General features: G+C 49.2%; 1 protein-coding gene and 1 long non-coding RNA gene across 7 annotated transcripts in view; one reads left to right on the top strand and one right to left on the bottom strand.

Annotated features, from left to right (window-relative positions):
- LOC142722374 (uncharacterized) overlaps positions 1–7,507 on the bottom strand; it is a 196,594-nt gene extending 189,087 nt beyond the window's left edge. The window contains exon 1 of the long non-coding RNA XR_012874685.1: positions 7,363–7,507. This is a non-coding gene — a long non-coding RNA (uncharacterized LOC142722374). The remainder of the gene's footprint in view (positions 1–7,362) is intronic.
- LOC142722372 (uncharacterized) overlaps positions 1–21,744 on the top strand; it is a 94,089-nt gene that overhangs the window by 42,316 nt on the left and 30,029 nt on the right. Inside the window, exons 1-4 of one of the 6 annotated variants that reach the window (XM_075848876.1) lie at positions 7,994–8,132; positions 14,237–14,381; positions 21,305–21,402; positions 21,569–21,680. The exons of 2 other annotated variants lie outside the window; for them this stretch is intronic. The gene's annotated coding sequence lies outside the window, so the exon portion shown is untranslated. Of the gene's footprint in view, positions 1–7,760; positions 8,133–14,236; positions 14,382–14,776; positions 15,334–21,304; positions 21,403–21,568; positions 21,681–21,744 lie in introns of those variants that run through there. 3 more of the 6 variants (XM_075848877.1, XR_012874682.1, XM_075848878.1) reach the window with 3 other exon arrangements.

Below are 21,744 nucleotides of genomic sequence, written 5' to 3'. Positions count from 1 at the left end.
GTGTGAGGGGTTTATATTTCCGGTGATTACGCGGTGTGGGGGAGGTTTATATTTCCGGTGATTGCGCGGTGTGGGGGGGTTTATATTTCCGGTGATTGCGCAGTGTGAGGGGTTTATATTTCTGATGATTGCGCGGTGTGAGGGGTTTATATTTCCGGTGATTGCGCGGTGTGGGGGGTTATATTTCCGGTGATTGCGCGGTGTGAGGGGTTTATATTTCCGGTGATTGCGCGGTGTGAGGGGGTTTATATTTCCGGAGATTGCGTGGTGTGGGGGGTTTTATATTTCCGGTGATTGCGCGGTGTGAGGGGTTTTATATTTCCGGTGATTGCGCGGTGTGAGGGGTTTATATTTCCTGTGATTGCGCGGTGTGAGGAGTTTATATTTCCGGTGATTGCGTGGTGTGATGGGTTTATATTTCCGGTGATTGCGCGGTGTGAGGGGTTTTATATTTCCGGTGATTGCGCGGTGTGAGGGGTTTATATTTCCGGTGATTGTGCGGTGTGAGGGGTTTTATATTTCCGGTGATTGCGCGGTGTGGGGGGTTTATATTTCCGGTGATTGCGCGGTGTGAGGGGGTTTATATTTCCGGTGATTGCGCGGTGTGAGGGGTTTTATATTTCCGGTGATTGCGCGGTGTGGGGGGTTTTATATTTCCGGTGATTGCGCGGTGTGGGGGGGTTTATATTTCCGGTGATTGCACGGTGTGAGGGGTTTTATATTTCCGGTGATTGCGCGGTGTGAGGGGTTTATATTTCCGGTGATTGCGCGGTGTGAGGGGTTTATATTTCCGGTGATTGCGCGGTGTGAGGGGTTTATATTCCCGGTGATTGCGCGGTGTGAGGGGTTTATATTTCCGGTGATTGCGCGGTGTGAGGGGTTTATATTTCCTGTGATTACGCGGTGTGGGGGGGGGGTTTATATTTCCAGTGATTGCGCGGTGTGGGGGATTTTATATTTCCGGTGATTGCGCGGTGTGAGGGGTTTATATTTCCGGTAATTGCGCGGTGTGAGGGGTTTATATTTCCGGTGATTGCGCGGTGTGAGGGGGTTTTATATTTCCGGTGATTGCGCGGTGTGGGGGGTTTATATTTCCGGTGATTGCGCGGTGTGAGGGGGTTTATATTTCCGGTGATTGCGCGGTGTGGGGGGTTTATATTTCCGGTGATTGCGCGGTGTGAGGGGTTTATATTTCCTGTGAGTGCGCGGTGTGAGGGGTTTATATTTCCGGTGATTGCGCGGTGTGAGGGGTTTTATATTTCCGGTGATTGCGCGGTGTGGGGGGTTTATATTTCCGGTGATTGCGCGGTGTGAGGGGTTTATATTTCCGGTGATTGCGCGGTGTGGGGGGTTTATATTTCCGGTGATTGCGCGGTGTGAAGGGTTTTATATTTCCGGTGATTGCGCGGTGTGAGGGGTTTTATATTTCCGGTGATTGCGCGGTGTGAGGGGTTTATATTTCCGGTGATTGCGCGGTGTGGGGGGTTTATATTTCCGGTGATTGCGCGGTGTGAGGGGTTTTATATTTCCGGTGATTGCGCGGTGTGAGGGGTTTTATATTTCCGGTGATTGCGCGGTGTGAGGGGTTTTATATTTCCGGTGATTGCGCGGTGTGAGGGGTTTTATATTTCCGGTGATTGCGCGGTGTGAGGGGGGGTTTATATTTCCGGTGATTGCGCAGTGTGGGGGTTTTATATTTCCGGTGATTGCGCGGTGTGAGGGGTTTTATATTTCCGGTGATTGCGAGGTGTGAGGGGGTTTATATTTCCAGTGATTGCGCGGTGTGAGGGGGGGTTTATATTTCCGGTGATTGCGCAGTGTGGGGGTTTATATTTCCAGTGATTGCGCGGTGTGGGGGGTTTATATTTCCGGTGATTGCGCGGTGTGAGGGGTTTATATTTCCGGTGATTGCGTGGTGTGAGGGGTTTTATATTTCCGGTGATTGCGCGGTGTGAGGGGTTTTATATTTCCGGTGATTGCGCGGTGTGAGGTGTTTTATATTTCCGGTGATTGCGCGGTGTGAGGGGTTTTATATTGCCGGTGATTGCGTGGTGTGAGTGGTTTATATTTCCGGTGATTGCGCGGTGTGAGGGGTTTATATTTCCGGTGATTGTGCGGTGTGGGGGGTTTTATATTTCCGGTGATTGCGCGGTGTGAGGGGTTTATATTTCCGTGATTGCGCGGTGTGGGGGGTTTTATATTTCCGGTGATTGCGCGGTATGAGGGGATTATATTTCCGGTGATTGCGCGGTGTGGGGGGGTTTATATTTCCGGTGATTGCGCGGTGTGAGGGGTTTATATTTCCGTGATTGCGCGGTGTGAGGGGTTTATATTTCCGGTGATTGCGTGGTGTGAGGGGGTTTATATTTCCGGTGATTGCGCGGTGTGTGAGGGGTTTATATTTCCGGTGATTGCGCGGTGTGAGGGGTTTATATTTCCGGTGATTGCGCAGTGTGGGGGTTTATATTTCCGGTGATTGCGCGGTGTGGGGGGGTTTATATTTCCGGTGATTGCGTGGTGTGAGGGGTTTATATTTCCGGTGATTGCGCGGTGTGAGGGGGTTTATATTTCCGGTGATTGCGCGGTGTGGGGGTTTATATTTCCGGTGATTGCGCAGTGTGGGGGTTTATATTTCCGGTGATTGCGCGGTGTGGGGGGGTTATATTTCCGGTGATTGCGCGGTGTGGGGGGGTTATATTTCCGGTGATTGCGCGGTGTGGGGGGGGTTATATTTCCGGTGATTGCGCGGTGTGAGGGGTTTATATTTCCGGTGATTGCGCGGTGTGAGGGGTTTATATTTCCAGTGATTGCGCGGTGTGAGGGGTTTATATTTCCGGTGATTGCGCGGTGTGAGGGGGGGTTTATATTTCCGGTGATTGCGCAGTGTGGGGGTTTATATTTCCGGTGATTGCGCAGTGTGGGGGTTTATATTTCCGGTGATTGCGCAGTGTGGGGGTTTGTATTTCCGGTGAATGCGCGGTGAGGGGTTTATATTTCCGGTGATTGCGCGGTGTGGGGGGTTTGTATTTCCGGTGATTGCGTGGTGTGGGGGGGGTTTATATTTCCGGTGATTGCGCGGTGTGGGGGGTTTGTATTTCCGGTGATTGCGTGGTGTGGGGGGGTTTATATTTCCGGTGATTGCGCGGTGTGAGGGGTTTATATTTCCGGTGATTGCGCGGTGTGGGGGGGGGGGTTTATATTTCCGGTGATTGCGCGGTGTGGGGGGTTTATATTTCCGGTGATTGCACGGTGTGAGGTGTTTTATATTTCCGGTGATTGCGCGGTGTGAGGGGTTTTATATTTCCGGTGATTGCGCGGTGTGAGGGGTTTATATTTCCGGTGATTGCGTGGTGTGGGGGAGGTTTATATTTCCGGTGATTGCGCGGTGTGGGGGGGTTTATATTTCCGGTGATTGCGCGGTGTGAGGGGGTTTTATAATTCCTGTGATTGCGCGGTGTGGGGGGTTTATATTTCCGGTGATTGCGCGGTGTGAGGGGTTTATATTTCCGGTGATTGCGCGGTGTGAGGGGTTTATATTTCCGGTGATTGCGCGGTGTGAGGGGTTTATATTTCCGGTGATTACGCGGTGTGGGGGAGGTTTATATTTCCGGTGATTGCGCGGTGTGGGGGGGTTTATATTTCCGGTGATTGCGCAGTGTGAGGGGTTTATATTTCTGATGATTGCGCGGTGTGAGGGGTTTATATTTCCGGTGATTGCGCGGTGTGGGGGGTTATATTTCCGGTGATTGCGCGGTGTGAGGGGTTTATATTTCCGGTGATTGCGCGGTGTGAGGGGGTTTATATTTCCGGAGATTGCGTGGTGTGGGGGGTTTTATATTTCCGGTGATTGCGCGGTGTGAGGGGTTTTATATTTCCGGTGATTGCGCGGTGTGAGGGGTTTATATTTCCTGTGATTGCGCGGTGTGAGGAGTTTATATTTCCGGTGATTGCGTGGTGTGATGGGTTTATATTTCCGGTGATTGCGCGGTGTGAGGGGTTTTATATTTCCGGTGATTGCGCGGTGTGAGGGGTTTATATTTCCGGTGATTGTGCGGTGTGAGGGGTTTTATATTTCCGGTGATTGCGCGGTGTGGGGGGTTTATATTTCCGGTGATTGCGCGGTGTGAGGGGGTTTATATTTCCGGTGATTGCGCGGTGTGAGGGGTTTTATATTTCCGGTGATTGCGCGGTGTGGGGGGTTTTATATTTCCGGTGATTGCGCGGTGTGGGGGGGTTTATATTTCCGGTGATTGCACGGTGTGAGGGGTTTTATATTTCCGGTGATTGCGCGGTGTGAGGGGTTTATATTTCCGGTGATTGCGCGGTGTGAGGGGTTTATATTTCCGGTGATTGCGCGGTGTGAGGGGTTTATATTCCCGGTGATTGCGCGGTGTGAGGGGTTTATATTTCCGGTGATTGCGCGGTGTGAGGGGTTTATATTTCCTGTGATTACGCGGTGTGGGGGGGGGTTTATATTTCCAGTGATTGCGCGGTGTGGGGGATTTTATATTTCCGGTGATTGCGCGGTGTGAGGGGTTTATATTTCCGGTAATTGCGCGGTGTGAGGGGTTTATATTTCCGGTGATTGCGCGGTGTGAGGGGGTTTTATATTTCCGGTGATTGCGCGGTGTGGGGGGTTTATATTTCCGGTGATTGCGCGGTGTGAGGGGGTTTATATTTCCGGTGATTGCGCGGTGTGGGGGGTTTATATTTCCGGTGATTGCGCGGTGTGAGGGGTTTATATTTCCTGTGAGTGCGCGGTGTGAGGGGTTTATATTTCCGGTGATTGCGCGGTGTGAGGGGTTTTATATTTCCGGTGATTGCGCGGTGTGGGGGGTTTATATTTCCGGTGATTGCGCGGTGTGAGGGGTTTATATTTCCGGTGATTGCGCGGTGTGGGGGGTTTATATTTCCGGTGATTGCGCGGTGTGAAGGGTTTTATATTTCCGGTGATTGCGCGGTGTGAGGGGTTTTATATTTCCGGTGATTGCGCGGTGTGAGGGGTTTATATTTCCGGTGATTGCGCGGTGTGGGGGGTTTATATTTCCGGTGATTGCGCGGTGTGAGGGGTTTTATATTTCCGGTGATTGCGCGGTGTGAGGGGTTTTATATTTCCGGTGATTGCGCGGTGTGAGGGGTTTTATATTTCCGGTGATTGCGCGGTGTGAGGGGTTTTATATTTCCGGTGATTGCGCGGTGTGAGGGGGGGTTTATATTTCCGGTGATTGCGCAGTGTGGGGGTTTTATATTTCCGGTGATTGCGCGGTGTGAGGGGTTTTATATTTCCGGTGATTGCGAGGTGTGAGGGGGTTTATATTTCCAGTGATTGCGCGGTGTGAGGGGGGGTTTATATTTCCGGTGATTGCGCAGTGTGGGGGTTTATATTTCCAGTGATTGCGCGGTGTGGGGGGTTTATATTTCCGGTGATTGCGCGGTGTGAGGGGTTTATATTTCCGGTGATTGCGTGGTGTGAGGGGTTTTATATTTCCGGTGATTGCGCGGTGTGAGGGGTTTTATATTTCCGGTGATTGCGCGGTGTGAGGTGTTTTATATTTCCGGTGATTGCGCGGTGTGAGGGGTTTTATATTGCCGGTGATTGCGTGGTGTGAGTGGTTTATATTTCCGGTGATTGCGCGGTGTGAGGGGTTTATATTTCCGGTGATTGTGCGGTGTGGGGGGTTTTATATTTCCGGTGATTGCGCGGTGTGAGGGGTTTATATTTCCGTGATTGCGCGGTGTGGGGGGTTTTATATTTCCGGTGATTGCGCGGTATGAGGGGATTATATTTCCGGTGATTGCGCGGTGTGGGGGGGTTTATATTTCCGGTGATTGCGCGGTGTGAGGGGTTTATATTTCCGTGATTGCGCGGTGTGAGGGGTTTATATTTCCGGTGATTGCGTGGTGTGAGGGGGTTTATATTTCCGGTGATTGCGCGGTGTGTGAGGGGTTTATATTTCCGGTGATTGCGCGGTGTGAGGGGTTTATATTTCCGGTGATTGCGCAGTGTGGGGGTTTATATTTCCGGTGATTGCGCGGTGTGGGGGGGTTTATATTTCCGGTGATTGCGTGGTGTGAGGGGTTTATATTTCCGGTGATTGCGCGGTGTGAGGGGGTTTATATTTCCGGTGATTGCGCGGTGTGGGGGTTTATATTTCCGGTGATTGCGCAGTGTGGGGGTTTATATTTCCGGTGATTGCGCGGTGTGGGGGGGTTATATTTCCGGTGATTGCGCGGTGTGGGGGGGTTATATTTCCGGTGATTGCGCGGTGTGGGGGGGGGTTATATTTCCGGTGATTGCGCGGTGTGAGGGGTTTATATTTCCGGTGATTGCGCGGTGTGAGGGGTTTATATTTCCAGTGATTGCGCGGTGTGAGGGGTTTATATTTCCGGTGATTGCGCGGTGTGAGGGGGGGTTTATATTTCCGGTGATTGCGCGGTGTGAGGGGTTTATATTTCCGGTGATTGCGCGGTGTGAGGGGGGTTTATATTTCCTGTGATTGCGCGGTGTGAGGGGTTTATATTTCCGGTGATTGCGCGGTGTGAGGGGTTTATATTTCCGGTGATTGTGCGGTGTGAGGGGTTTTATATTTCCGGTGATTGCGCGGTGTGAGGGGTTTATATTTCCGGTGATTGCGCGGTGTGAGGGGTTTATATTTCCGGTGATTGCGCGGTGTGAGGGGTTTTATATTTCCGGTGATTGCGCGGTGTGGGGGGTTTATATTTCCGGTGATTGCGCGGTGTGAGGTGTTTTATATTTCCGGTGATTGCGCGGTGTGAGGGGTTTTATATTTCCGGTGATTGCGCGGTGTGAGGGGGGGGTTTTATATTTCCGGTGATTGCGCGGTGTGGGGGGTTTATATTTCCGCTGATTGCGCGGTGTGAGGGGTTTATATTTCCGGTGATTGCGCAGTGTGAGGGGTTTATATTTCCGGTGATTGCGCGGTGTGGGGGGGGTTTATATTTCTGGTGATTGCGCGGTGGGAGGGGTTTATATTTCCGGTAATTGCGCGGTGTGGGGGGGTTTTATATAACCGGTCGGCATCGCGCAGTCTCTTCGGAGGACAGAGGAAGCCGCGATCTCTAACTGATCAGACGCCGCCATCACTATTAATCACGAGGGGTTAAGCGGCCAGGATTGCGCGGTCTCTGATCTTGGCGGTTGCAGGCGGCTGTCAGTAGTCGTGTACGGTGCAGGCTCCGCTCCTTCTAGTGTGACGGCGCACGTACAGCATAATACTATAGATCTGATGTCACCAAGGGGTTAAACCCTCCTGTATTTTATATTTACAGCGCTAATAATAAATAATAATAATTACCAACACTGTGCCAGACAAAAACGCACCAAAACCGCACAGAAATGACCTCATGTAAACTTACTACTGCATCATGGGAAATCTCCTGACTGATAACAGAGAGAACACTAAACAACAGCGGTGACCGGAAGTCACGTACACCCGACCAGCGCTGCTCTCTACATCATACACGGCAACAGCTGAAGGACCAGTAATGACGTCACCACCATGTGACCGGGAGAAGAGAGGCGGAGCTTATAACTGGAGAGGAGGCATAGCCCCCCCCCTCATGTGACGTAATCATGAACGCTTCTCAACATAGCACAGGAGACCGGACCACTCACAGAGCTCCGCCCCCCACATGTCACGTGATCAGCTTCATAGGTCTTTCCTCCACCACTTTTCTCAAATGATAAGCTCCACCCGTCCCAGTCACGTGGTGGTGATGTCATCACAGGTCCTTTTACCACAACACATTATATTTTGCACTGTTATGACCGATCACTCCTTCATCGCTCATATGATGCTCAGGACCCCTCATGTCACTTGATCATCACGCAGGTCCTTCATACATCGCTCACACTTCTAAACCCCCCCCCCCCTGATGCCGCGGTCACGTGACCTTGATATCCCAGGTCCTTCCACCTCCGCCTCTCTTCACTAATAAGCTCCGCCTTTTCCTGTCACTTGGTGGTGACGTCATCACAGGTCCTTCCGCTGTTACGTGATGAGGTAAAGAGCAGCGCTGGTCGGGTGTTCTCTCTGTTGTCAATCATTGAGTGACCCCGCCCACTGGACTCCTTGCCGGGATTTAACCCCTCCAGTGCCGGCCTCTTTGGGGTAAGTGGTTATTTCTGGTCTTTGTAGTGGTCGGATGGTTTGTGGGACGAGTCGTGTTTTGTAATGACATAATATTCGGGACTTACAACTTATTCACTGACTTTTATACATTTCTTGTTAATGTCGTTCACCGTGCGGTTTAAGGGAATGTTCACACGTAGCGAATACGACCCACAACACGCAAGGAAATCACCCCGAATATTCACCCCAAATGGTGGACGTATAATCCCCCCGAATATCTACTCCAGAAATACAACAAGGCCGATCCCCACCTCTCCCAGCGTTACCATAGCAACACGTCCCTGCTCTTCCGGCTGTGTCCAGGTGACCCCTATAATGACATGTGACCTCTCCGGCCTGTGATTGGCTGCAGGGGTCACATGACGCCTTCTTTTTTATATATGTGTAACCTGCAGCGTTGCTGTGAACACGCGGTGGAGCCGCAGAGGATTCTGGGAACAATGGCGGTTGTTGCGGAACTTGACTTTCCATTTCACTTAATGGGGAAATTCTGCAACAAATGCGCAGCGAATCCGCGGTATAAATGCGATATCCTGCGTGTCTATAATCCGCACCGCAGGTTAACCCCTTAATCACCAGGACGGGTTTAGTTGTGCCCTCAGATCTATTTCTTGTTTATTTTTCTGCCGGTCCCGCGGTGCGAGGATTACATTCTGCCGGACGATACCAAATTTCTATGGTTTTTTTCATGATGTGCGATATTTACATAGAAATAACTTTTTGTTAGAAAACAATGTTATTTAGTGTCGCCATATTCTCATAGTTGCCAACAGTCCTGAATTTGCCGGGACTGTCCCAAATTTACAGAGACAGTCCCGGCAAATAACTGTCCCGGCCATTTTCAATTGTATTTGCATCCTCAGGACGCAGGTACTACTGAATACTGTGGCGGAGCAGGAAACTCTCCGCTCCCTGCTCTGCCATTCACTCCTCCGGGAGCGGAATACCCGGCCAGAGCGTCGGCAACCCTCTGACTGGGGATTCTACACTTAGCCTGGGCTCAGTCACTTACACATTAACGTTACTGAAGTGTTTAGACAGTGAATAGACATTCCTTCCAGCCAGGACGCCATGTCTATTCACAATCCCGACACTTCGGTAACGTTTCTGTGGTACTTACAGCAGAGCAAAGTGTAATCTCGCGAGATCTCGCTGTTAATGACAGGTTACAGGGAGATTACGCTTTGCTCTGCTGTAAACGTTACCGAAGTGTCGGGATTGTGAATAGACATCGCGTCCTGGCTGGAAGGAATGTCTATTCACTGTCTAAACACTTCAGTAACGTTAATGTGTCAGTATAAGACAGCAGATCGTGAACAACGCAGTGTCACTATGCACTGACTAAATGAATGGAGAGGAGTGCATGATGCTGATTGGTCAGTGATTGGTCAGCGTCATACACTCCTCTGTACAACGCCCACTTGGTCTAAAGTAAAAACACGCCCACTTGGGCATTAAGAAACTCATTAGCATAAATGTAAAATCGCTCCTAACGTGGTAAATATAGAACGTTTTTCTAAATATAAAGCATTACTGTCACCGACATTACAGCGCCGATCTCCTGATGTAGGAAATGGGGCACTTCTGCCAATTAACCCTAAGCCCAGAAAATGGCAAAAAGGCATCTAACAAGCGGACACCGTGACCAAAAGACTCATGAGGGCTGCGCAGGAAAAGGACCTTCTCGTCAGCGTACAGGCCCACCACAGCAGACCCTCCCTCCCACTGCACACCAGTTACCATAGGGGTGGATCTCAATCTAATAGCTATAGCTTCAATGGCAATAGCAAATAAAAGCGGTGAGAGGGGACATCCCTGCCGCGTACCCCGTGCCAGAGGAGAAGAATCAGAGGGGATGCCATTGACCACCACAATAGCCATAAGGGATTTATAGAGAAGTTGGATCCATGAGATAAATGTAGGAGCAAAGCTGTGAAGGCCGGCCAGAAGGAAGGAGCACTCAACAGAGTCGAACGCCTTCATAGTATCTAATGAAGCGACAGCCCAAGGCAAATGCCGCATTCTACCCATCTGCATAAGTGTCTGTACACGTGTAATGTTTATAGATGTAGATTTACCGCGCATGAATTCAGTTTGGTCAGGGTGAATCATTGTTAGAACAACTTGATTCAGTCGCTTTGCCAGGATCTTAGGTAGGATTTTATAGTCCACGTTAACTAGGGAAATTGGTCTATAAGAACCACAATCAACAGGGTCTTTATCCGGCTTCAGTAGCACAATAATAGAAGCATCATCAAATGTAGAGGGAAGTGAGTGGCTGAGTAAAGCCTGGTTAAGAGTATCTAACAACATGGGGCCCATATGTTCCCGATACCTCCTATAACCTTCAATAGGGAGCCCATCAGGACCTGGGGATTTATGGAGAGACATTTCCTGAATAGCCACTTGAAGTTCCGCCATCATCATAGGGGAGTCAAGCAATGTAACCTGCGATGAAGAGAGAGTAGGAAAAGTCAGATCCCTCAGATAAACTACAACGTCTGCGATGGTATGATTAGAGGTGGAACTATATAAAATGGTATAGTCCTTTCTAAATCTGGTAGCAATGGCATCCCCCTCTGTTAATAGACCACCCTCATTATCCTGAATTGGAGGAGTTATTGTGTCTAATTAAGTGGGCCAATAACTGACTGGATTGATTCTCCATCTCAAAATAATATTGACGTGTAATAAAACAATTTGCGCTTAGTCTTAAGGTGAAGCACATGTTTATATAAACGAGTGAAATGTAACCAACTAGCCTTGTGTGCGTCCGTGGGATCAGAAATATACAGCAACTCTGCGGAGGCCACACATTCCCCCGCCTCCCTCTCAGAGTGAGCCGTGGACTTTATAATACAAGAAATTGTAGATCGCAAACAACCACGCAAGTACGCCTTAAAGGTATCCCACTTCAGGGTATGAGAAATAGGTGCATCATGTACTTGTAAACATTGTATAATTTGGTCAGGGATGCGATCAGAGGGTCCAATAAGTGTCAACCAGAAAGGATGCAACTTCCAAGTAGGTAACAATCGCTGTCCAGGAAATTCCGACCTGACCAGTATCGCACTGTGGTCCGAAATCCCCCTGGGGGAGAGTGATATGGAGGACACATAAAGAGATAAGGCAGGAGAACCAAAAACATAATCAATCCTGGAGAGAGCCTGTCTCCCAGGAGAATGACAAGTGTATTCCAGAACCTGTGGGTGACAATGTCTTCATAGATCAATCCTGGAGAGAGCCTGTCTCCCAGGAGAATGACAAGTGTATTCCAGAACCTGTGGGTGACAATGTCTTCATAGATCAATCCTGGAGAGAGCCTGTCTCCCAGGAGAATGACAAGTGTATTCCAGAACCTGTGGGTGACAATGTCTTCATAGATCAATCCTGGAGAGAGCCTGTCTTCCAGGAGAATGACAAGTGTATTCCAGAACCTGTGGGTGACAATGTCTTCATAGATCAATCCTGGAGAGAGCCTGTCTCCCGGGAGAATGACAAGTGTATTCCAGAACCTGTGGGTGACAATGTCTTCATAGATCAATCCTGGAGAGAGCCTGTCTCCCAGGAGAATGACAAGTGTATTCCAGAACCTGTGGGTGACAATGTCTTCATAGACCAATCCTGGAGAGAGCCTGTCTCCCAGGAGAATGACAAGTGTATTCCAGAACCTGTGGGTGACAATGTCTTCATAGATCAATCCTGGAGAGAGCCTGTCTCCCGGGAGAATGACAAGTGTATTCCAGAACCTGTGGGTGACAATGTCTTCATAGATCAATCCTGGAGAGAGCCTGTCTCCCAGGAGAATGACAAGTGTATTCCAGAACCTGTGGGTGACAATGTCTTCATAGATCAATCCTGGAGAGAGCCTGTCTCCCAGGAGAATGACAAGTGTATTCCAGAACCTGTGGGTGACAATGTCTTCATAGATCAATCCTGGAGAGAGCCTGTCTCCCAGGAGAATGACAAGTGTATTCCAGAACCTGTGGGTGACAATGTCTTCATAGATAATCCTGGAGAGAGTCTGTCTCCCAGGAGAATGACAAGTGTATTCCAGAACCTGTGGGTGACAATGTCTTCATAGATCAATCCTGGAGAGAGCCTGTCTCCCAGGAGAATGACAAGTGTATTCCAGAACCTGTGGGTGACAATGTCTTCATAGATCAATCCTGGAGAGAGCCTGTCTCCCAGGAGAATGACAAGTGTATTCCAGAACCTGTGGGTGACAATGTCTTCATAGATCAATCCTGGAGAGAGCCTGTCTCCCAGGAGAATGACAAGTGTATTCCAGAACCTGTGGGTGACAATGTCTTCATAGATCAATCCTGGAGAGAGTCTGTCTCCCAGGAGAATGACAAGTGTATTCCAGAACCTGTGGGTGACAATGTCTTCATAGATCAATCCTGGAGAGAGCCTGTCTCCCAGGAGAATGACAAGTGTATTCCAGAACCTGTGGGTGACAATGTCTTCATAGACCAATCCTGGAGAGAGCCTGTCTCCCAGGAGAATGACAAGTGTATTCCAGAACCTGTGGGTGACAATGTCTTCATAGATCAATCCTGGAGAGAGCCTGTCTCCCAGGAGAATGACAAGTGTATTCCAGAACCTGTGGGTGACAATGTCTTCATAGATCAATCCTGGAGAGAGCCTGTCTCCCAGGAGAATGACAAGTGTATTCCAGAACCTGTGGGTGACAATGTCTTCATAGATCAATCCTGGAGAGAGCCTGTCTCCCAGGAGAATGACAAGTGTATTCCAGAACCTGTGGGTGACAATGTCTTCATAGATCAATCCTGGAGAGAGCCTGTCTCCCAGGAGAATGACAAGTGTATTCCAGAACCTGTGGGTGACAATGTCTTCATAGATCAATCCTGGAGAGAGCCTGTCTCCCAGGAGAATGACAAGTGTATTCCAGAACCTGTGGGTGACAATGTCTTCATAGACCAATCCTGGAGAGAGCCTGTCTCCCAGGAGAATGACAAGTGTATTCCAGAACCTGTGGGTGACAATGTCTTCATAGATCAATCCTGGAGAGAGCCTGTCTCCCAGGAGAATGACAAGTGTATTCCAGAACCTGTGGGTGACAATGTCTTCATAGATCAATCCTGGAGAGAGCCTGTCTCCCAGGAGAATGACAAGTGTATTCCAGAACCTGTGGGTGACAATGTCTTCATAGATCAATCCTGGAGAGAGCCTGTCTCCCAGGAGAATGACAAGTGTATTCCAGAACCTGTGGGTGACAATGTCTTCATAGATCAATCCTGGAGAGAGCCTGTCTCCCAGGAGAATGACAAGTGTATTCCAGAACCTGTGGGTGACAATGTCTTCATAGATCAATCCTGGAGAGAGCCTGTCTCCCAGGAGAATGACAAGTGTATTCCAGAACCTGTGGGTGACAATGTCTTCATAGATCAATCCTGGAGAGAGCCTGTCTCCCAGGAGAATGACAAGTGTATTCCAGAACCTGTGGGTGACAATGTCTTCATAGATCAATCCTGGAGAGAGCCTGTCTCCCAGGAGAATGACAAGTGTATTCCAGAACCTGTGGGTGACAATGTCTTCATAGATCAATCCTGGAGAGAGCCTGTCTCCCAGGAGAATGACAAGTGTATTCCAGAACCTGTGGGTGACAATGTCTTCATAGATCAATCCTGGAGAGAGCCTGTCTCCCAGGAGAATGACAAGTGTATTCCAGAACCTGTGGGTGACAATGTCTTCATAGATCAATCCTGGAGAGAGCCTGTCTCCCAGGAGAATGACAAGTGTATTCCAGAACCTGTGGGTGACAATGTCTTCATAGATCAATCCTGGAGAGAGCCTGTCTCCCAGGAGAATGACAAGTGTATTCCAGAACCTGTGGGTGACAATGTCTTCATAGATCAATCCAGCCCAAACCTTCTATCAGCTGACACAAAGGAGTAGTGGGTGTTAAATTATGGGCGGGATCTTGTGAGAAACGGTCTATAGCCGGAGACATTACCTAATTTGATGTACAAAAGCAATAGCTGCCTGAAGGACGGAGGTGTTAGCCTGTGGTGGATTATATATACACAGAATAACATATGGCTTCGTGTCTATTTCAGCATAAACAAAAACGAAACCTCCAGCTGGGTCTCTTCGCGTCTGTATTGGATTCCATCGTACAGTGCGATGTATCAGCAGGGAAACCCCTCTAGAATAAAAAGTGTGAAAGGAGTGGCACGCCCATTGTATCCAAGGTTTCCTAAGGTAACTAGATCTTTCACTAATGAGGTGAGTCTCCTGTAAACAGATTAGGTGGGGACGGGATCGCCTAATATGAGGGAACCCCGAGGCCCGTCATCAAGGAACAATTGCCAGTCCTGGGCAGTACAGCAGCATACAATGGATGAGCAGAAAAAGGTATGGACAGAGTTATCAGAGTCAGTGGCATAGACATACACATGAACAACAATCAAACATAACAAAGTAACCGAGGAAAAGAACCCAGAAATGTCCCCACGAAGAACCATAGGTAGGGCAGACATTTGGGGTAGAAAAATTAGAATGGGGAATACTCGACTACGTCTTGGTCAGGCATCCATCCTGGCATCAGTAAGCATATAAGAAAAATGTTCTGGGTCTTTTTGTTTGTTTTTTACCAGTGAATCAGATGAGAACAATATATAGAAAGGAGAGAGATCCCCCTCTGGATCAACTGACCTGAATAGCCAATGGTAGATATAGCGACATAAGGTACGGTACAACATCATAAAATATACAACATATCACCCAGTAACGTTCATCATGTGAAGAATGTCAGGCTGATCAACGGAGCATTCTCGAAGGGCCCACAGGTGAATGCTGAAGAGTCACTCAAGCCACCGGAGGATGCATCTGGAGCCACTCTCTCGCCGGGCTATGCAAGAAGACCACTTTGTCATCATAGGCAATTCGGAGACGAGCAGGGTATGCCATTGAGTATGGAATGTTTCACTCCTTAAACTTTCTTTTGAGCTCCATAAAGGTGGCGCGCTGCTTCTGGAGGTCTGCAGAAAAGTCAGGAAATATGGAAATAGTGGAATTGTTGAATTTGAATGGAGCTTTCAACCTGGACTGACGCAAAGACGTGTCTCGATCTCTGTAATTTAGAATCCCAACCAGGAATTGCCGAGGGGCTGCACCTTGAGGCAGCGGCTTAGCCGGAACACGATGTGCCCTCTCAACCACAAAGCAAGGGGAAAAGGCTGACGCCTCTAAGTTACTCTTGAGCCATTGTTCAATAAACGGTTCAGGAGTTTTGCCCTCAGATTTTTCCGGTAAGCCAATTATACGTAAATTATTACGACGCAGTCTATTTTCAAGGTCATCAGTTTTGGATTGACAAGCATCCGCCTTCCGTGTAGTAGCAGCCAGGGTAGTAGCAAGAGGACCAATCCTGTCCTCTACTTGAGAAAGTCGCCCCTCCATCTCTCCCATACAGCCTCTCAGGTTCTGCATGTTGTGATGGAGCAAACTGACATCAAGGTTTATCTCATCAATCTGGCCTGTTAAAGAAGTTTTGCAAGCATCAATGGCCGATAGAAGTTGCAATGAAACCTGACGTAACGTAGGTTTAGGCTCAGTGTCGGAATCCATGCCGCCACTCGGTCGGGCATCGTCCTCTTTATTTTTGAGGTGAGTAGATCTCGTTTTACGTGGAGAGGAATTATCTTCGTCCTGATCAGTACGAGCAAAATCTTTTAGCTTATCCACTGCAGACTGAGGTTTAGATTTACGCATGGTGCACTGTATAGCTGAAATAGGTAGGTCGCACCCCACCAATAGTGTAGCAGGAAAAGTAAGGCAGCAGATACAGTCTCCTTTTAACAGAGTATGGCACACTGGTAGGAAGTTATATATGGTAAGTAAGCTCTATAGACAAAGAACCGGGTAGGCAGGCAGTCCCAGAATGTATAGTGAGCAGGTGAGCCAAATCAGTGACATAGATGTATAACAGGCATATATGCAAAATGGCTCCGTTAGGCCGCAACTCACCACCCAGATACTGGGAACAATGGAATCTCAGGGTCTGCCCTGAGAGAAATCAAAACTGTCGTCCCCAACTGAGCCTGAGGTCTGTACCTTCACCGGCTGTCAGGGGAGACAGATAAAGAATGTTTCACCATGCGTGCCTTGCAGACACAGACAGGCCGCCATTAACCACCAGCCGCCACGAGGAACAGAAGCCCATGCAACCAGGACCACGGAGTCTGACAGAGAGGACCAAAAGACACCTGGGAGAAGCAAGAGATGTCGGGCATAAACAGTGTACCTCCGATGCAAGTGGATGCAAGTCCTTCGTTGTCTCCTAGGCTGGGTTAATATCAAGTGGAAGTGCGTCGAGTGCAGGCTGCAGCAGAACACCAGGCCGTCGTGCACTGTTTCCGTCCGCAGGGCCGACGAAGTCACCGAAGAATGTCCCCGGGTAGCCTGCGAGGGGGAGAGGTATGCCCAGAGTTTGTCTGGTCCCAGTAAAAAGATTTACCAGCCAGGATGACAGGATAATCAGCAGGAGAGGTTACGGTCCCCGGGAGCTCAGCTCAGATACGACTATCCATGCTGCTTGCTGGCCACGCCCCAAAAATAATAATAATATTTAATAATATCATATATTATTACCCCTTTAAGGACACAGTATTTTATCCTCTAATTTTGCCCACACAGTGTTTTGCGCCCTAAGTGCCATACACAGTAGATTTCCCCCTGTAGTGCCCTTACACAGAATAATGTCCGCTTAGTGGCCTTCACACAGTATAATGCCCCCCTCCCCTGGCTGGCACACACACAGCCCCCCTTGTAGATAGTGCCCCCTGTAGACTGTGCCATACAGCCTCCCTGTAGACTGTGCCATAATACCCCACCCCTCCTTGTAGACAGTGTCATACAGCCCACCACCTCCCCCTTGTAGACAGTGCTGTTCATTCCCCCACCTCCCCCTTGTAGATCGTGGCATACAACCCCCCCCCACCTCCCCCATGTAGACAGCGCCATACAGAGCCGCAACTCCCCCTTGTAGATCATGCCATATAGCCCCCCACCTCCCCCTTGTAGGCAGTGCCATACAGCCCTTCACCTCCCCCTTGTAGACAGTGCCATACAGCCCCCCCACCTCCCCATGTAGACAGTACCATACTCCCGCACCCCCACCTGCTCCTTGTAGACAGTGCCCCAAACACCAAAAAATTGTAATCCTCTAGGCCCCGTTCCCAAGACGAACTGAGCTGCTCCGCGACGGGATCCTTGCGTAGGCCGGCGTGATCCTGTAGCCTAGTGCAGAGTTTCCCAACCTTTTCGGACTCGAGGCACCACTGGAAAAATAAAATTTCCTCAGGGCACCCCTACCAAAAATTGTTTTGAGAAAGACCGAAAACAGCTAAAAACAAGCACTCCACTGAGAATATGTTCACACAGCGTTTTTTGTAAAGCAGAAAATATCTTCCTCTAAATTCCTTCAGGAATTTTAAGGCAGATTTTGAATTGACAGCGTTGTTTGACTTTATTTTTTTTTTTTTTTGCGTGATTCTTTAAGCCGTTGAAGCTAACGGAAAAGACGTAGGCAAAAAAAGCTCCAAACGAACGCCACAGGTATTTTCTGCCTCCTATTAACTTTAATTGGAGGTCAGAGGTGAAAACCACTTGAAGACCATCAGCCCCCCACTCACAGTAAAATGACCATTAGCCCCCCACTCACAGTAAAATGACCATCAGCCCGCCACTCTCACTTAAATGACCATCAGCCCACCACTCACAGATTCTCCTGTAGATAGTGCCACACAGCCCCATTGTAGTGCCACAGAGCCCCCTTGTAGATGATAGAACCCCCCCCCCCTTCCTGTACATAGCGCTACTGTAGCTCCCTGAAAGAGCGGAATCCCCCTGTGGCCGGAGATTCCGCTCCTGGACGGAGCGCTTGATGACCGTCTATTTATGGACAGTGACGTCAAGGGCCTCTACTGAAGTGGAATCCCCGGTCACCGCATCAGCAACGCTGTGGACGGGGATTCCGCTTCAGGAGTTGTCACTGTCCATATATGGACAGAGACATCAAGCGCTCAATCCAGGAGCGGAATCCCCAGCCACACAGTGGCGCTAGCAGATAGCAGAGCTGGGAGATACCTTCCTGCTTTGCTATAGTATTCAATAGTACCTGTGTACTAATGACGCAGACACTATTGAATGTGGCTTTGCTACAGCTGTAGCAGCTGCTAGCAGTGCCGCCGGCCATGGGGGGCCCATCCCGACTGGCAGCATGGGCGTCCCCATGCCCGATGTAGCCGCTATTGCTGCTACGGGCGGAAAGGCGGATGCTGAGTCGCCGGGCCCGGGCGCTTCTGAAACGAGCAGGGGAAAGGTAGCCAGCGCAGCGCCCCCTTCCACCTGCTGGAGTGATGCACCCAGTGCAATGGCACACCATTCTGGCCGTCCCTTTGTGGCACTATGTACAAGGGGGGTTTGTGGCGTTCTCTTCAAGGGGATGTTTGTGGCACTATCTACAAGGGGGGTTTGTGGCGTTCTCTACAAGGGGGGTTTGTGGCATTATCTACAAGGGGATGTGTGTGGCATTATCCACAAGGTGACGTGTGTGGCTCTCTCTACAAGGGGGCTGTGTGTGGCGCAATCTACTGGAGGGCTGTATGTGGCGCAATCTACTGGAGGGCTGTGTGCGGCGCAATCTACAGGAGGGCTGTGTGCGGCGCAATCTACAGGGGGGCTGTGTGCGGCGCAATCTACAGGAGGGCTGTGTGTGGCGCAATCTACAAGGGGGTATGGTGCTTTCTACAAGGGGGCTGTGTGTGGCTCTCTCTACAAGGGGGCTGTTTGTGGCGCGATCTACAGGGGGCTGTGTGTGGCGCTATCTGCAGGGGGCAGTGTGGAGTGCCATCTACAAGGGGCACTGAGTGTGGCGCTATCTACACGGGGGCTGTGTGTGGCGCTATCTACAGGGGGGCTGTGTGTGGCCCTATCTACAAGTAGGCTGTGTGTGTCCCTATCAAGGGGGGCTGTGTGTCCCTATCTACTGGGGGGCTGTATGTGGCCCTATCTACAGGGGGCAGTGTGGAGCACCATCTAAAAGGAGCACACCATCTACAGTGTGACACTATCTGCGCTGGTATTTACGCTGCCAGTAGTGGTCAGCACATATCACCTCGCCCTAGTGATAAAGTGAGACATCACCTGCCTGTAAACAACCAGATAACCAGAGAGATACCGGCCACCATAGTGGTTGTCAGCCAAACTAGTGCAGACGGTTTTGTTTGTTTATTTGGATGCAGAAATTCTGGGAAGAAAACCATGCCCCATTAGCCACACCCATGAGATAAACCACGCCCCATAAGACACCCCCCAAAGAAGCCACACCCTAATTGTCCTTGGAAAGAAATGTAAAAAGTTGACAACTATGTATAATCAGAACCAGAACCTTTTTTTTATTTTTCTGTGGATGTAGCGGAGTGAGGGCTTATTTTTTGTGGGACGAGCTGCAGTTTTTGATCATTTTATAATATTTTTTATTTATATTTTTAGAGCTGCTAGTGTTTTTTTATTTTACTGTTTTTTCTAAAAAAATGTATTCCTGTTCTGGGGGACTTGAACTAGTGATGATTAGATCTCCGGTACAAATCACTGTAATACTAATGTATCGCAATATATCGTGATTAATATTAAGGGGTTTATAGGAGCAGAAAGATGGCGGACCTTCATTGCCCCCCATGCTGCCATGACAACCGTCCATCGTGTCGCGTGGGGACGATGAGCTGTCAGGGAGGACCCCCGTCTTTCTTACAGCTTAGTTTCTGCAGTCGCTGTTGACCACAGAATCTAAGTATATAAATGGCCTTAATCACAGTTCTCTCAGGTTTCCAGCCTTTGCAGGTTTCCAGCCCAGGGTGTCAGGTGTTCCCTATGTCGGTAAATGTCCTGTTCAGGAAGGGGTTAAATGAGTAAAATACAAGTTTATACTGAATCTTATCCCACAAAACAATGTATCACTCTGCTCCGCTCCACCTGCGCTATAACATGATGATAAGAGATCACACTGCATGTTTCCTTTATATATAATGTCACCTCAGCTGCTGCAGAACCTCACAGTTCATATCAAAACACTGACTGCATAGTGTGCACCACGTCTTGTGCGATGTCAGCAATGTCTCCCCAGTATCCGCCATGTGTCAGGTTGTCAGGAGTCAGGTCTTCATTGTCTGGGGGGGGAATGTCTTCATTTTACTCTTCTCATCTGAGAGATATGCTATAAATGTCTGATATATGGGGGTCCCACCTCTATGTGGAGAACAGAAAATCTACATCTTATCAGCCCCGTGTGCACATACCCTTAAAGTGACACGTCAGATTTGAGCAATGGATCTGTCTTAAACAGGTCAAAAATAGGCCATGGATTCCACTCCCAGAGGAGTCCCTGTCGTGACTGTCCATATATGGACAGAGACGTCAGGGGCTCCCTCTAGGATCACAATTCCCAGCCAAGTTGACGGCAACGCTCTGGCAAAGCATTCTGCTCCTAGTGGGAGCTTCAGTGGCGCTATCTACAGGTGCTGAGGTGCTATCTGCAGGGGTTTGGCATGTAAGTTTGATTAAACTAAGGGGGAGATGTGCCGGCACTTGTGGAGAGAGCCGGCGGACAGGAAAGTGCAGTGCTGCACACATTAAACCCCTTTCCATTCTGCCAATGTTTATTTATATGACAACTGCCCGGGGAATCAGCGGTTTGAAAGAATATTGCCGTATGGAGGGGTTAATAAAAGCGTGTAGAAAATATTGTCTATAAAGGTGTACACAGCCTGTAAGAGGCTAATAAGCATTTGACACACTGACAATTTTTTGGGTTGCAGGGCACTCTCAAAATAGAGGCCCCTGTGTCCCGCCACTTTCATGTGTATCCGCGTCCACAGAAGGCAGATACAGGTAAATACTATGGCGGAGCAGGGAGCCAGTTACGCCCCGCCGTTCGCTCTGGTAGGGCACAGTCTCCTTTAGGCCTGCGGCTTACAAGGTGCAGGAACATCGACACCGGTAGTGAGGACCTCAACATTGTAATTCCGGCTCTGATCAGTAAACATAGAAGTGTAGAGAGAAGTGTCTGATATATAGACAGATATACAGTAGTCATGTATTCAGTCACTGTGTGTTTCCTACAGATGGATCCAGTAGGAGAAATCCACCAGAGAGATGTCCCAGTCCTCTGTATTCCCAGGACTGTCCAGAGGAAAATCACAATGTCCCAGAGAATCATCAGGTAGATGAAGCTGAGCCGTATACCAGATCTATATAGGGGGGTGCGGAGCTTTTTGGTCCTCCGGTCATAGATGTGGACATAGATTTTGGTGGTTTCTTATGTTGATCTGTTAGATTCTTCGCACTCTCTGCTGTATTGTACTGAATTGTTACATGTGTGAAATCAGGGGGAAGATCTGACTGATATTAAAGTGGAGGATGAAGAAGAAGAGCGGGTGAGGGGCGATCAACGGTGTAAGAGTGAAGTGGAGGAGGAAATTCCAGGAGGTGTTACCAGAGGTCAGTAATAATGAATTTAGAAAGTGAATTGGGAGGTTTGTTAAGGTGGGGTTCCTCCTTAGTT

The sequence above is a fragment of the Rhinoderma darwinii genome, unplaced genomic scaffold (assembly GCF_050947455.1).
Source record: "Rhinoderma darwinii isolate aRhiDar2 unplaced genomic scaffold, aRhiDar2.hap1 Scaffold_534, whole genome shotgun sequence".
NCBI classification, from domain to species: Eukaryota; Metazoa; Chordata; class Amphibia; order Anura; family Rhinodermatidae; genus Rhinoderma; species Rhinoderma darwinii.
This window is presented reverse-complemented; position numbering and strand designations above follow the sequence as displayed.